This window comes from Triturus cristatus, chromosome 2_2, assembly GCF_964204655.1.
Source record: "Triturus cristatus chromosome 2_2, aTriCri1.1, whole genome shotgun sequence".
In the NCBI taxonomy this organism is placed as follows: Eukaryota; Metazoa; Chordata; class Amphibia; order Caudata; family Salamandridae; genus Triturus; species Triturus cristatus.
The window spans coordinates 970,066,273-970,083,098 of record NC_140582.1 but is presented as its reverse complement, the minus strand read 5'-3'; positions in this window follow the sequence as shown (position 1 = coordinate 970,083,098).

Genomic DNA, 16,826 nt, shown 5'->3' with positions numbered 1-16,826 from the left:
ATCGTGCCCACAATATAACATGCTCATTCCATGTAGATTTATAATCATTGAGGAGCACCTGTTCCTCCCACCAGCCCATATGCAAACAAGCATACCTTGGGGTGAAGCAGGTGCCCATTGCTTTGCCCCTCAAGTGGGGGAATATTTTATTATTAAACATATAGTAATTATCTTCCAGGCACCACTTAATCATTGAGAATAGCATTTGGGTAAGCTTACACAAACTCAAAAGCCGACCCTTAAGGAAATGCTTTATGGCATGCAGCCCATCTTGATGACATATGCTTGTATGCAATGTGGTCACATCTAATGGAGTTAACAAGTAATCATCTTTCCAGGACCTGTCATATATTCTCTTGAGGAAATCCTCTGTGTCCTTGATATATGCTGGAAATGTACCTGACATGATCTTGAAGAAAGAAGTCAATGTTTTTAGATATGTTTTCAAACACACTATCTCACGCTGATATTATTGTTATTCCCAGTGGTTGCAGAGGATTTGTATGCGACTTTGGTATCAAATAGAAAATTGGGATTTTCAGATAGTCGTTTCTTAGGAACAGATATCCATTCTGATTGAATAAACCAACATCTCCACTCAGTTAACTCACTGTGAAAACTGATCCTGGCTTGGCTCACGTTCCGACATCTAATCCTAGCATAGCAACAGTGTAGTATTCAGTTGTTTATAAGCTTCTGTTTGGACAATGTTACCCCCTTTGTCCGAATTTCCAATGGCCAGCTCCTTTTTCGGCCTGCAATTTGCTCATTAGATTGCTATATTTTTTTTATCTGGGGTTCCACTTAAATTGCCCTTTGATCGTAGGGTTGTGCAGTCTTTTCACTCCATCTATGATCAAGTCATTGTATATATCAATTGAATCTCTTGGTGTCACTGGGAGAAAAGACAATGGCAGTTTAAAGGGCGTATTGGTTTCTCCATATTCATCTATTTGCATTGCTTCAATTATATTTTGTCAGTTAGGGGTTCTATGATGCCTAAAGATTCGTTTTCCAGTTCCTTCAATCCTTTCATGCGTTGAAGATCTACTTATCAGTATTATGTTATCTATTTTATGTTAGGAATTGTAAATAACTCTTTTGGGGGGGCTGGACTCCCCAACCCCTTCTTTTTTAAAAAAAAATTTTCAATTTACATTTTTTATTGGGGGAGACCCCCAACCCTCCCTTTTAAACTTATTATTATTCCCCTTTTGTAACCTTACTAACCTATACCTGTACCATCCCTAAACTCTAAAAATACCCTTACCACCCTATACCTCTACCCCAAACCCCCCAAAATACCCTTACCACCCTATACCGCTACACATCGCTAAACCCTAAAAATACCATTACCTCCCATACCAGGTTGTGGCCAAGCAAGATGGCTGAACGACGTGTGCCGTTTCAGCTCCGGACCCCCTTGGCTGCTTAAACCCACTTTTTGCACAGACGGAGAGGCAAAACCTGCATGTAGGCAGCGGAATCCTACCTGCGCTGAATCGGACCGCAGCAACCGGTTCCGAGATTGGCTCCCAGATCCAGAAGCCGAGGACCAGCGGGTCAGTCCCCTTCATCTTTCTGCATGCCACTGATAATCTTTCCAGAGGAAGCCCAGGTGGACACGCCTGCCTGACCTTAAAATGGCACGTACCGTCTGACAATCCTTTGGATAAGGCGAGGTCTCGACATCAGGGTCTACAGGGGGGCTGAGGATCTCTGGACACTTTCTTCCCCTGCTACCCCTCCTGCTGCCCACAATGAAGACCGGCACCTACAAGTGCTCACAGGTCCTCTCCCAAAGTCGCCTGACCTTAAGATGGCTGATGGGGCTTAACCACCGACAGCAGGCCCTGCCACGTGTCTGGGAGCTTTGAGAATCTGAGGCCTGAACGGCAGCGGCACCCCACGGAGAGGCCCCTGCTGCCGGCTCTGGCATTGCGCTTTGCTCTGCCCCTATGCCACCCAAGAAGACGTCAAATAAAGTCTCCCACTATTTCGCGATGGCAGACAATACTGCTCCCGCGACGGACCTGGATCAGGCGAAGAAGATAGCCCTCACCAGAGATTACCTACTAGCCTCCCTGCGGGACTTCAATACTGAGCTATGTCAAGAAATAAAGGACGACCTGCATACCTCAATGGACTAACTTAAGGCCGACCTAACAGAGAAAATGGCGACGCTTCGACACGATGTAGATGCGGTGAGATCCAGGGTGCTGGAAGTGGAGGAGCAGGCGCAAAATCTTGACGTTTGTTCCAACCAGCTTCAAGAAGCCCAGCAAAACCTCCAGACGCAGCTGCAACAAGTGATCCTGACGACCGAAGACCTCGAAAATAGGGCCCAGAGGGAAAACATATGCATTCGGGACCTGGAAGAAGGTGCAGAGGGGCCTGACCTTGAGGCGTTTGTGGTAGGTCTTTTTTCGGAAATCCTGGCACCCCGGCAATTGAAGGTGAAGATAGACTGCGTTCACAGAGTGGAGCCCATGCTGATGGGGGAACGGCAATGAACGTGTGACGTTCTGGTAAAAATACACTCTTTTAAAACAAAAGAAGCCATCCTAAACGGTGCAAGGAAGAAAGACGAAACTTCATTCCAGGGCTACAAATGCGCAATCCTCCAGGACTTAGCTCCATCAACTCTAGCACGCAAGCAGTCGCTCCGCCCTGTCACCACCAAATTACGTGAAGTAGGGATTCGATACCGCTGGACACTCCCATTCGGACTCGCCTTTGAATAAAAAAACAAGCCACACTATGTAACTGAACTACGAGACAGTCTACGACTTTTGGGCCTTTCAGAGTTAGAGAACGACGTGGCCAGAGCCAGCACTGTAGAGAGACTCGGTCCTGGCAAACGGTCACAAAAAAAAAGCAGCACGCTAAATGACAATTTCCAGAACCGAAGCGGCAGAAGTCGCCTTGTTGCCGCAGGGACACGCCTGAAGAGTAGCAGAATTGCACCGCTGAAGGTCGTGAGCCGGCTGTAGCAGATGAGTCCAGGTTTCTCTCCGGAACGTTGGATTAATATGCTTTGTGGTATTAATCCCCTACTGAAACTGTCAACTGTTCTCTCCATTCTTATTGCATGGCAGTCGGGTGTGCGGGCCTTGTCCGTATCGCCCAGAATCTCCTTACTCTCCTTATGGGAGTTTTCAGCTGAGAGCCCGTTGGTGTCTGTGCATGATCGTTCTAGGGGTTGTTGGGGATGGGTGGGGGGAGGGGTGGGTTCCTGGTGGTGGTGCTGGGGAGACACATTCATCTACCCAGGTGGGGTTGTCGCAGCTCACGAGGGAGGCATTGTTAGTGGGCGGCCTTTTCTAGGAAGAGACGCCCCAGCACCTGCAGGTTGAGCCACGAGGGGGCTTTGTAAGAGGGGGAAGAGGGCTTGAACCGCTTAAATGGTAACCATAGTGACATGGAACGTCAAATGTTTAAATTCGCCTCACAAACGCCCAAAAATCTGAAAATACCTCAATGACCGCCAGTTTGACGTGGTAGCGCTCCAAGAAACCCACCTTAAGAAAACCGAGGAAGAGCGGCTGCGTCACAAAACATACCAGTTAATCTATAGGTCCTCAGCAAGCACCAAACATAATGGAGTAGCCCTGCTTTTTCGTAACTCAGCTAAATTCCAGCCTGAGGCTTTCAAAACTGATCAGGAAGGCAGAATCCTGAGGGTGAAGGGGAGGCTTAGGGGTACGCTTTGCACATTTATTTCCGTTTATGCTCCCAACTCGGGGCAGCCGACATTCCTATCTACCATACTTGACATGATTGATGACTTCGCAGAGGAACCGGTTATCCTTCTAGGGGACTTTAACTCGGCCTGGCAGGCATCTCTAGACAGCTCCCACGTCCATCGGGCTTCCCCCAATGGCTTCTCCAAAGGGGTTAAACAGAAACTGTACAGGTTAGGGCTCTGTGATGCCTGGCGAACACTACACCCTACTACCAAAGATTTCACCTATTTTTCTCACGTCCACCAGTCCTTCTCCAGGATAGATTACAGCTTTATTAGTCAGGCCTTAGCGGGCTCACTGCAGGCAGCCCAGTCTGGCTTGGGATGGGAATAGATCAGGCAGGGCACACTGGTACTTCCCGGATTCGCTCCTTTGAGACAAAACCCTCTGCTCAGAACTGAGGACCTCAATTAACCAGTATTTTACGCTTAACACCTTGCACGCAACTACACCAAATAACAATTGGGACGCTTTTAAAGCAGTATTGAGGGGCTAATGCATACAACTCAACGCGGCACTGAATAAACAGAGAGTGAAGGAATGCGTAGCTCTTGAAGGGGAACTGGAGGTATTGGAAAAAGCTCACAAGGCCACTCCCACACGAGCGCTTCAGCGACAGCTCACCGTGCTCAGAGGCAAACTACGATCCATCTACAATAACAGAGCGGAGTTTACCCTGCTGAAACTGCGGCAATCGATTTGGGAAAAAGGGGGTGGTGATGGACAGAGTTTCTGAATGATGCAGAATACTCTTACCAAGTCAAGAGATCATGGTTTTAATCCATCACCGTTTTTGATCCATCACAGTTTTTGAAACTGCGGCAATCAGCATATGCTCAGGGGGACAAAGTGGGGAGGCACTTGGTGCAACAACTACGTGAAAAGAGGGAGCGTGAATTTATTGGCGGCATCTTGAATGGGGATGGACACGTCACACATGCAGACGGCAGCAAAGCTAATACCTTTGGCAAATTCTACGGGGAACTCTACTCAGGCACCCCACCAGACATGGCCTTACAACAGCAATACCTAGACGCAGTGGAACTCCCGCACCTTTCCCCAGCGACCGCAGAACCCCTGGAGGGCCCCATTACCGCAGAGGAGGTCGAACAAGCTATTGCTAAACTTAAGCTCCACAAAGCCACGGGTCCCGAAGGACTAACAGCGCATTTTTACCAAGGTTTCGCGTCCGAGCTAGTCCCACACCTCGCCAAACTTTTCAATGCAATTGCGATCGATGCCAGGGTCTCGGACACTGTGGCCGAAGCGGTGATATCGGTCATTCCCAAGTCAGGGAAGGACCCCCAGCAATGCGCCTTAAATAGGCTCATGGCACTCCTCAATCTTGATGCAAAATTATATTCAGCGATCTTGGCAGCCCGGTTGAATGACCTGCGGCCCGCATTAATCCACCCTGATCAATCCGGCTTTATAAAGGGGCGACAAACACACGATAACATCCGTCGCACTGTACACCTCATTGAGAAAGTCTCTAAATTCAACATCCCGGCAATACTAGTGGGCCTCGACGCCGAAAAGGCCTTTGAGAGGGTGGATTGGTCATTCCTTTTCTTAACCATGCGGAAATTTGGCTTTGGAGATAGGTTTATCCATATGGTCAGGGCAAACTACCATCTCCCGTAGTCACGGGTACTGGTCAACGGGTACACGTCTCTCCAATTTGCCCTTAGTAGGGGCACGAGACAAGGCTGTCCGCTCTCCCCCCTTTTATTTGCCCTTAGTATTGAACCCCTAGATGAGAGATTCCGAGCTAATGAGGAGATACGGGGAATCCGCATTGGAGGCACAGACCATAAAGCATCTCTCTGCGCAGGTGATATTTTGCTTATTCTCCGGGAACCTGCCTCCACTCTTCGGGCAGTCCAGAAGGAACTGTGCTGTTTTGAACTGGTGGCAGGCTTTAAAGTTAATCTTACCAAATCTTCCATACTCAACCTCACACTCACTGACACTGAAGCAACGAGACTGCGGGGCCAAACACCCTTTCAGTGGGCAACACACTCCCTCCTCTATTTGGGCGTCTACCTCACGCCTAAAATTGGGGACTTATACAAAGCTAACTACCCCGCACTAGTGTCACAAATGCAACAAGATTTTAAGAGATGGAAACCTCTCTACATTTTATGGCTTGGACGAATCAACGATGTCAAAATGACGGTCTTGCTGAAATTTCCATATCTCTTTCAGGCTCTCCCCATCGACCTTCCCCGGACTTGCTGTCTTGCCTACGTTCACTCATCATCAACTTCATTTGGCAAGGGGGAAGGGCCCGCCTGCCATTTCATGTTCTGAGACAGCCAAAGAAGGAGGGTGGAGGGGCACTGCTATGAATCAGAGATCCCGCGCTGGAACACCAAACGAGAGCTGATAAGGAAATCATGTGGGCTAGTCTGGGAGCGGCTAATCTCACCATAGCGGACGCCTGGAAATGAAAGATACTCCCGCCATATCGATGTGGCACTCCCGCCTGTGGAGAATACTTTCCATGGAACGCCTTGCTGACATCTTTCGAGATGAATATAAGAATTTTGAGTATAAATGGGGACCACTGGTAACTTATCTGTCACGAGGCTTGCCCTCGGCGGTTTGCCCGCGCTCATTAAGGGCTATGCACCTCTTCCAATTCTAAACCCCTGCAGGGGAGCCAGTTAGAAACACTTATTCCCCATGGACAGGCCAAGACCATAGGTATCTAGCCGCCCTCTTACAACACATCCGTGTCACTCAACTCCTCAAAATGTAAAAACATCACCACCGGGGCAGGGGAAGAGGGAGGATTTCAGGGAGGGGTAGGGGAGGGGGGTTTCCGGGTTTATGGTTTCTTGTTTTGACGTAAGGGTGCACCCTTGCGATATGTGGACCCAAACTGAGCATCTTCTCTGTGTCAAGAACCTGCGATATGGGCAACTGGACTGCAATTTGCTGTTTTTTCCGCCTCAGGGGTTTGCATGCTCTACTGTCTCACTGTTGTTGTATCTGATTATGATGCTGCATAATAAAAAAGAATTTTGACCCAAAAAATAAGTGCCCATACCACCCTATACCTCTGCCCACCTCTATACTCTAAAAATACCCTTACCACTCTATACCTCTACCCACCCCTAAATCCAAAAAGATATCCTTACCACCTTATAACCTTACCCTCCCCTTAACCCTAATATATAGATACATACCCACATACTTATCTTAAATATACTTGCATTTCATTGTAAAGGAATGAGTGGTAAAGGTATATGCATGGTAAAGGCATTACGCTGTAAAGGCAATGCATGATAAATGAAGCATAGTAAAGGCCTTGCTTGGTAATGCCTGTATCGTAAAGGCTATTTCCCAATACACACATGTGATAATAGTGGTCAAACTTTGCATCCAAAACAAGAACAGCACGGCACGTTGCTAGTGTTTATAGCCCACTGCCACCCCATTGTCTTGTATGAGGTGTGCAAAATAGACTATCTTATGTGATCATGTAAACACTAGAATAATAAGGACCTTCTGGTTGCCTTTGTAGCATCTAATCTAAACCACCCTATCTTTTCCCACTTTAAGTAACGACTTATATGTTTAAAGACATTGGCCATGCTGCAGCTGCATTTTGTTGTCACTAACACGCCACACTGTAGTGGAGTTTCAAACTTAGCACCATCTTCTGAACCCAGTATTTGATAAATCCAATTGGTATTCAATAGTACCTGAGGCTCTAGCATACAGGGGGTAAATGGCAGGTGCAATCAAGAATGCTGCAGTTTAACCTCTTACCACCTCGCCACTGGTATAAGGTCTCACAGTACTGTTCAATTGCCACTAAATCTGAGCTGAAATGTCAGCTTAGACTGGTGAGAGACTGCTACCAGATCTCATGAGGTTCTTGCATTTAAGTGGGATGGATTGCTGCAGGTAATTCTTCCACTTCTGGTGAGGCCAGCCACAAACACCCGAAGATGACATCATTAAAAAGAAGTAGGTTGCGCCTATGTGCCTGTTAATGCCTACCTGTACATATATTTGACACACTGGCACCCTGCGGTCTCAGTGATTAGGCATTGCCACACTGAGATTGCTTCATGGAGGCGTGACTCATTCTGAATATAGAAACATGTACTCCGCCTGGTGGAGCCAAACGGTTAATGAGCGTTGTAGCCGCAGCTCCGGCTTCCTGACTGGGTTGGGTGGAGGCTGGCGAGTTACACCCAGAAGAGCAGTAAAACGCACAACCAACAATGCTTAAACATCTGCACACAATAATGCACTCACATTTCACGTGTTTTATGAGATGTTTATTTGATTGGTGTCCACGTCGGAGCCGGTTCTTTAAGCCATTTGGTTTCCCTAGCCACGACATGGAAACTGCTGACATGCTTGTCAATAGCAGTTTTTTTGTTATCCACCTTTGTCTGTTTTGATATTGTATATTGGGTTTTGGGTGTTGTTCCACTTTATGTGCGTGCCATTAATGTTACTCTTTGCTTCTTTTTTTGTGCCTTTTTAAGGTTATTGGAGAAACTTTACATATTGTTTTAAGAGTGAGGCTACAGGAGTTCTTTATTTTATTTGGAACACATGTGAGTTGATAATATTGAGGAAGGTGATGACGAAGAAGAAGCTAAAGAGGAAAACAAGACTACCACATCAGGAGAGTCTCAGTTCCTGTTATGAGGAGCTGAAATCAAGGCAAAGGCCTTGTGTCAGATTCAACAACAAGTCTTGGTTTTGAGTTTGGGGAAAATACGGGAAAATGTTAGCAAATGAGAGGCTCACGAAAGCAACTATAAAAACAATTCAAGTTGAGGCTAAGTACTGCAGCATAGACTACCAGATCCTTATTGGGTCTTTTCAGCGACACAATATGTTGTTGCCCAAGAAAAGCTGAAAACTAGTGTTGGTGCCCACATTATGTTTGTGTATAGGTGTAGATGGGCTCAGTGGACTAACGAGTAAGACAACTAAGGGACTTGTTTAGAGTATGACATATTGGACTCTGCTACTGCAGGATGGCTGAATGAAGATGTCCCTCATACTGACTGAAGACCATATGCTGCCTTTAAGGCATCGCCAGTTGTGCCTTCCAGCTGCCAATGCAGGCTAATGTCAGTCGGAGGTCTTCGTCTCCTCCATTGGTGGCTTCACTTTCCTCTGTTGGTGACTATTTGTCTGCCATGGTTGGCGTTATGGTATTCAGCCTGCCATATCCAGGGTTGTCTAGGATGGAATATTGGGACGGCTAAACATATAGTGAACGCTTGTGTAAATTCAGAGGACTATCAGTCAGGACACACCTGATGAACATCTATCAATGCACTAGCTGGGTCCCCCACTAAAGAGGTATAACTAATTAAAGCTTTTACAACTCACATCACAGACCTTTCCCTCGCAGCATATTAGCCGCTGCCATGGTAGGCAGGATAGCCCCTCGCTTTCCTGAGAGTGAGCTAACCGTAATAGGAGGTACAATTGTGAGGGTTAAGCCACAACTATTTGGAGCACAGGTGCAGCCCACTTCCATGACTACAGACATCCACAACTTTAAACCAAAGTATAAAACAGTAACTTTACTTGGCGACAAAATAATACCTTCCATAAAATAAATCCCACGAGGGTGAACAACTAACTCCTGGCCTTTACAGATGTGGTCTTCACCCCAAAATTTTACATCTAGAATCCATTCATTGAAATCACTTTGGTCTCTTTAAAGCGACAGATGGAAAAGAGGACTACACACTCCCGAATGCTTTCGGCCTTTCATGACTGCAATGCGTGTCTGCAGTGATCTGTATGGAGTTAGTCACTCTACACTCCACACTCCACACCAATAAATACTCATCAACTAGGCACAAGTTAAGGACTAATACCAACAACATACATCCACAAGGGCATAAAGGAATCAGACAAAAAACACATACCTCACTTTTGTCATTAAGTTACTTCTAGTACCATGTTACATATAAGTACAACTCACTCGTCACCATACACACCACATCCGTTGTGTTTACACTTTGTCACACAAACCCTGATGATGTCAACACTATAATTTACAATTAGGGCATCTACTGACATAATGCCAGACAGTATGTAATGCAAGTAATTGGCCTTGAAATAAGAATTTCTAGAGGCAACTTCTCTAAATCACATTAAATATTGAAAAACCCAATACACACCATTCCATACACACCGATGAACTTCATCTGGGTACCTACTCTACCCCTTTGAACACACATTCTACATTCATTTTAGTAATAGCAGCACGACGATGGCTTCGCTTTATGGATATTGTTGAATAAATTATCATCCACATCAATCATTAAAAAAAAAAATTACACATTTTTAAAATATATACAATATATTGTCTCACAAAGCAATGTAAGATGTAGCAAAGCTTGAAATGGCTAATCATTGAGTTAAGTTTTAAAAATACAGGGGGAGATTCACAATTTTTTCATGTATCGCAATGCAGCAACCGCAAATTCTATCCTACACTGCTTGAAAAGGAGAGAGGAGGAGAGCGCCCAATTCACTAAAATAAGGCACTCTCCTCCCGCTGAACTCTGCTACCGTGCGCCACGGAGACACATTTGCGCGAGAGTGCAAGGGTGTCTTCCTGAGTCTAGCATAGGTTTTGTACTGGAAGGGAATCCTTCAGGTACAAAATACTATGCTTAGACTAACTTGAAGCCTTTTCCCACTTTGTATATGTGATGTACAGTGCAGCACGCATGCAAAGTCGTAAAAGGAATAAGAAATGAAAACATTTCCCCTTCCTTGCACCTCTTTTGAAAGGGCGCAGTTTTCTCATGCTAAACCCTGTTTACTTTGTTTAGTTAAATTGGGTTAAGCATGAGAAACCCTACGTGGTTGCATGGGGACGCCCATGCTCCGCACATAGTACGCCCCCTCGGCGCTTAACAATGCAAAGCTGCTTTGCATTAGTTTCCTGTTATTTCCAGCACTAAACAAGTTTAGCACTGGAAAGTAAATCAGAGGCAATCGGAGACAAAAGTCTACCTTTATGACTTTTGGTATTCACAGAGTTCATTTACGAGTTGTATCTTTATGTCCGCAGTCAGGCCGGAATCTCCAGCTCAAGCCATACTCTCCAGCTCGGGCTGGAATCTCAATCTCAGGCCAGATGGAGGCTAATCAATGGGCCGGTATACAATTTTTACAAAAAGGAACATTAGGAACGCGAGATAAGTAGTAGAGTAGGTCAGTTTTGGCAGGGAAGAGGGTGTGGCCAGACACTACATCACAGCCTAGAAATATTTGCTCCTTTGCACCATGGTACATGCAGTCCACAATATGTGCTTATGTGATACATTGCATGCCATTACAATGCGGTCGTTACAACAACCGCGTTGTTACATCTCAAACCATTACAATACAAGTTGTTATAACGACTTGCTGTAGGGGGCAGAAGGTGTTGGATTTAAAATCCAACACCTTCCCTACTGTTGCACAGACTAGAGTTGGAATAGTAAATTATACTATTCCAACATCCAGCGCCCCCTACAGCAAGTCGTTGTAATGACTTGCGTTGTAATGGTATGCGATGTAACAATGCGGTCGTTGTAACAACAGCGTTGTATGGCTTGCGATGTATCGCATGTGTTGTAACGAGTCATATTCGTGTAACACTACAGTCTCTTCTTTGATCTAAAGAGCCCTGAAGAAGTTCTTTTGGCTTGTCGCGGAATGGACGAAACACGTTGGCTGCTCCTTGTGTTTCTTTCTGTGTGAAACTTCATCTTGGATTTGAAAATAAAGAATTGAAAGAAATATAAAAAGGCTGCTTAAGTTCTTTTGTTCAAGTGCACTGCTCATCAAGCAATATTGTGGGTACAAAGGTACAGTTTTTGGAAAGATCCTTCCACCAGGATCTATATAGTCATCCCCAAAGTGCGCAGTCAGCCCAGTTTTATGGAATACATCAAGGGCTGCAGATTACAGTGTTTAGTGGATAGTCGTTCATCTCTACTTCAGAAAGATATCTCTATAGGAGTAATTGAGGCTACTCTTACCGCCCTGCCCTCAGGCAAAGTGGCAAGAGAGAATTCTATTTCACTTGAGCTCTATAAAGTATTTAAGGAAATTATAATGTCTGGATTCTTAAGGGTTATTCATCATATCGACAAGGGTGGAGAAGTACCTGCCACATGGAACAGGTCTAACATCATAATATTTCTGAATAAAGATAAGCCACTGGATGACAAGGGCTCTTACCGACCAATTTCTCTGAATAATGTAGATGCAAAGGATTTTGCAAAGATCCTTGCCACCCGACTCGCTCCCCTTTTGCCAGCCCTAGTCTCACAGCAGCAGCACGGGTTCATACCCGGTAGGGATACCACTAGACACATCAATACGGCAATTCCAGCATTTGAAGGGGCAGAAAGATTTGATAAAAGAATATGTATGATTCTTTCGATGCCAAGAAGGCTTTTGACCACGTAATATGGGACTGTCTTTGAGCCAGGATAAGAGCCTTTGTTGTGGGTGAGAGGTTTTGGAAATGAGTACAGTCATTGTATAGGACCCCTTTGGCAAAGTTAGTATATGCTGGGAAACACTCACTACCACTTAAGATCCACTCGGACACCCAGCAGGGGTGTCCACTATCTCCTCTCTTATTTGCTTTCTATAAGAAGCCATATCTGCAATCTCAACACCTGAATGAATGTATCCAGCCATTTATCTCTGGAGGCTATGCATTCCAAATCACCACATATACTGATGATGTTTCTATTTTCTCATCCAACCCATTGGCTGCGCAGGATCATATAATAGATGAGGCTAATTGGTTTGGAACATACAAGTTAAATATAGCTAAAACCAGAGTGTTACTTAATGTCAAGCCAGACATACCAATCTCAGGGGTAACCATAACAGCTGTATATCTGGGTGTAAAGTTAAGCAGTCGGGTTGACAATATTTTTAAATTACATTATGAACCCAGGTTACTTTCAGTCAGCTCTAAATTACTTTTCGGAACAGGCCCCCGATTAGTATTGTAGGCAGTCGCAATATTATTAAAATGAATATCCGGCCAAAATTCTTGTATTTAATTTGGGAAATTTCATTCCGGGTTCCTGGTTAATTTTTTAAACATCGTTAACGTACTGTAGGCAGTTTTATACGGGGTTGCAGACGGGCCAGACATCCTATTCGGTTTATGAAATTCCCTTATATGCAGAGCGGGTTGCAGGTATTCAATTTTAAGTTATATGTTTGGGCAGAATTTACTTGCCACTTGTGTAATCTGCTAACTCAAGCAGATCCAGATTCCTCGGATTTCGGCTATCGTCTTGCATTCAGGTCTAATTTTAGGCTATTTTTGTATAGACTAGGGTATCCCAATTAGTACACACGCATAAGATTTAAACTCATTAGGGATGTTACACATTTTGGCGGGAAATTTGTTCAAAATATTCTTTAGCTATGCTACATGGAGACACACCACTTGGGGATAATCCACAGTTTCCGAAAGTATTTCATGATTCAATGGGTAAGGTTTGGGCAAGATTAGGGGTGCAGAACATTGGACAGCTAAATGACATTAACGGACTCTACTAATTGGCTGATCTCCAGGCCTCATACAATCTCCCTCATCATTTCTTTTTAAATATCTACAGCTAATGGATCATTTTGTATCAGGCTTTAAGCACCCAATAGATTTAGAGGGTTTGGATATTATGCCTTTCTTACATAAGGCACTCAGGAAACCTTTAATTAACATATTCTACTGTCAAGGGTCCTCCAACTGACATGATAAATTCTCAGCATGTAGATGCAGTGTTACCTTGTTCCGGCTAAAGACGCTCGCGCATCGGCAGGAGTTTTAAAAAGTCTCAAGATTAACAAAAGACTCCGAAGCAACCAAGACGTGCAACAGTGGTTGCAGGTCTAGTTGCTCATGGACACTAGAAACAGCACGAACATGAGAATATGTGAAGTGTGCGTGTAGCGTTCCAAGCTGTGCACTTCACCTTGGTTTCCTCAGCGGTAGTGTCATTGGCATCGTGCTTGCACTTTTTTTTGTCAGATAGTTATTAGTGTAGTACATTCTGAGTTTGCTCATAGAAAATTAAAGCAGGGGAGTGTGTTTTGAGTGTGCGGGTTCAGTTATTCAAGGAAAGCTATGGTCAAGCATCTTTAAAAAGTTTACGGCTTCTGCAAAAATAGTTTGTGTGAAGAATTGAATCTTTTAAGAAAAAGAGGTGTTACCTGAGTCTCCGAATTCCAGTAGCTGTTAAGAAAATCCATAATCAGAACCAGGAAAACGCAAGTATCTGACCTGAAATGAAAAGAAAGTGTTATTGATGACAAAACAAAATTTAATTTGAAACCAGTGTATCTAATTTTGGATGAAAAAGTGAGAAGTTCATAAAAGAAAGACAGCAAAAGAAATACGATAAAAGTGTATGTTAAAAAAAGTATTAACTAGTGCGTAGTATTTCCTTTTTTTGCTAAAACAAAAGAAGAGATGCTAAAATCTTAGTCTAGAGGGTAAGAACATTAAAGGTATTAATATTAGAGCAGACATTAAAAGGGAAGCGTGAAGTGAATTTTAACATTTTGCTATTGTATTGCAGCTCATCTTGTGATTCCCCTGAAAAGACAACAATCAGACAAGAAAGATATCTGTAAGAGGGAGTAGCGGTTAACCCAAGAAGATCCAGACAAGTCAGCCTCTTTTCTATCCCCATCCCCTTTCCCCCTGGTAGTTCATTTAGACCTTCTTCACCCTGGAGGGACTGAGCTGGAATCTGAGTAGGGAGTTGGGATATTTGCATCGTTCTGCTCCTGTGAAGTTTTGAGGTTAACTGTGAGCACTTACGTTCTTGACATCTACAAAGGGTTCTGTCTGTACAGTGTCGATAATAGCCCACTACTTGCGGCTAAGGGGAGCAGGATGCTCTCCTCCGAGATCTTGCCATCAGAAATCCAGAGTGCCTTGGAGTTTGTTGATCATTTGGTGCACTCCATAAATTAACAACTACAACAGTTAAAGACCATTTATATCCTTTACTATACATTAGAGAAAAAATAAAAATGGGGTGGGACCTTGGCACTGGTAAGACTAGATGACCTAAGTGTGGCTGCTTTACAGCAGATATTGTGCACGTTTGTTACCTGTTCCACTATTCAGGAATTTTGGGAAGGGGTGATTCAATTAACAACATTTTGTCTAGGTTTCGAAGTCCAGCTGTCTATTAAGGGTATTATGATGGGACGTAAAATGGAATATGATCTTGGTCTAAGACAGCTGCTTTCATTAATAATTGTCTCTGCACGGCACTGTATTGCCAGATCATGGGTCTCTCCTTCTCCGCCGAAGGCAGCCAAGTGGTGGGCTGTCATTCAGTAGATATACAGACTCGAATTGGCAATGGACAAAACTAGAGGCCTCCTCTCTCACAAAAGATTCGACAGAATATGGGTTGGATTTACTTGGGATTCTTAAACTAATGTCTTTGACTCAATAGTTGGGATCCTGCCGGAATTGAGATGTTCTTACTGTTTGATGTATTTTTGTTCTTCTATTTGCATGCTACGCCAGCCTTATATGTCATATGTTGTGTTCTCTTATCTTTGTATGGAAGGGCAAATCTTGTATATTTCCCCAGGTTGTGAATTTGTTACGTAAGAGCAATGGCCCTATCTGACCCAATAACATTTTTTTTATACATTCTACCAATTAGATGTTATTTAATAAAATGTCCACTGCTAATAGAAAGTTCATAGGTTTATGAGTTTGAGCTACATCAGTCCAGCTTGGGGAAATGCTGCCTAAGAAAATATTAGGAAAAGAAAAGGGAATGTTAACCTGAAAAATATTATTTATTTGCCCGCAAACTTTGTTCCAGAGCCTGAAATTGTTGGGATACTTGAATAACATATGCCTTAAATCATCCTCTGAATGGTTAAAAGACCAACAAGATGAACTTAACTGATTTGATAATTGGGTCAAGAAGAAGGGAGTAACTAATAAATGGTATTAGACAAATAAAGAGTTTGTAAAGTATTGGCTGCTCAAGTTGATTTATGAATCTTAAACTAAATCTTGTTCCAAGGATCAATAGGCCAGCATTCCATCAAGTCTCTTTCCCGAGTTAGTTCCACTTTTAACTTAACTCTATCAGTATCGACATCTTATAAAGTAAAGAGGCATTTGAATTGGAGGATAGTTGTTGGAGTATCTAATCATTTTCCTGGGGAGGATGAGCAGTTTGAGTAAATCGTGACAATGAGTTAGTGAAAGATTTACAAAATAGATCAAATTTTTTCTCAAATGATTTGGGTACAGAAAACATCTGCTGGAATTCTCCTATTAAATGAGACACCCAGCATATTCCTCTATCTCTCCAGGATTTCCAATCGAGAGACCCATTATTGATGTGAATGAAATAGAACTTTGATATTACCGGACTTTATTGGTTCAGAACAATCTGGTTTTGTCATAGGTTGATGGGCATCTGATTATGCTCAATTTTCTTCAACATCTTGAGTAAAGCTTCACAGTTGGGTTATCCCTTAGCAGCTTTTGCTTTGGAGGCGGAAAAAGCTTTTAAGAGGATTAGCTGTAATTTTAAGTTTAAAGCATTGGAACTGGCTTGTTTTCCTACCAAAACAATACATTTAATTTCCCTATTGTACACAGGTCCAAGACCTGCAATTTCTTTTTAATGGTACTATGTAATAATATTTTCCTGTGTTTAGAAGGTTAGAAAGAAAAGAACAAGAGATAAAGGATACTTCTTGTATCTCTTCTTTTCTTTAGTGCTTTAGAACTCTCTCTAACCAAAATGACTATATACAATATCTCAGGTTTTCATATTGCCGATAAACAGATAAAAATGTCAGTTTATGCTGACAGCATTCTTTTATATTTCCTTAACTCTGAGCAATCTCTTCCAATATTTTAGAACACTTGTCAATCTTTTCTTAACTATAAGTTGAATTAAGGTAAATCGAAAACATTACCTCTGAATGTATTATGCACTCAACAGCACTTCACTTTTGTAAATTTTGCTTGGCAACCAGTTAAAAAAAATATTTAAGTTTATG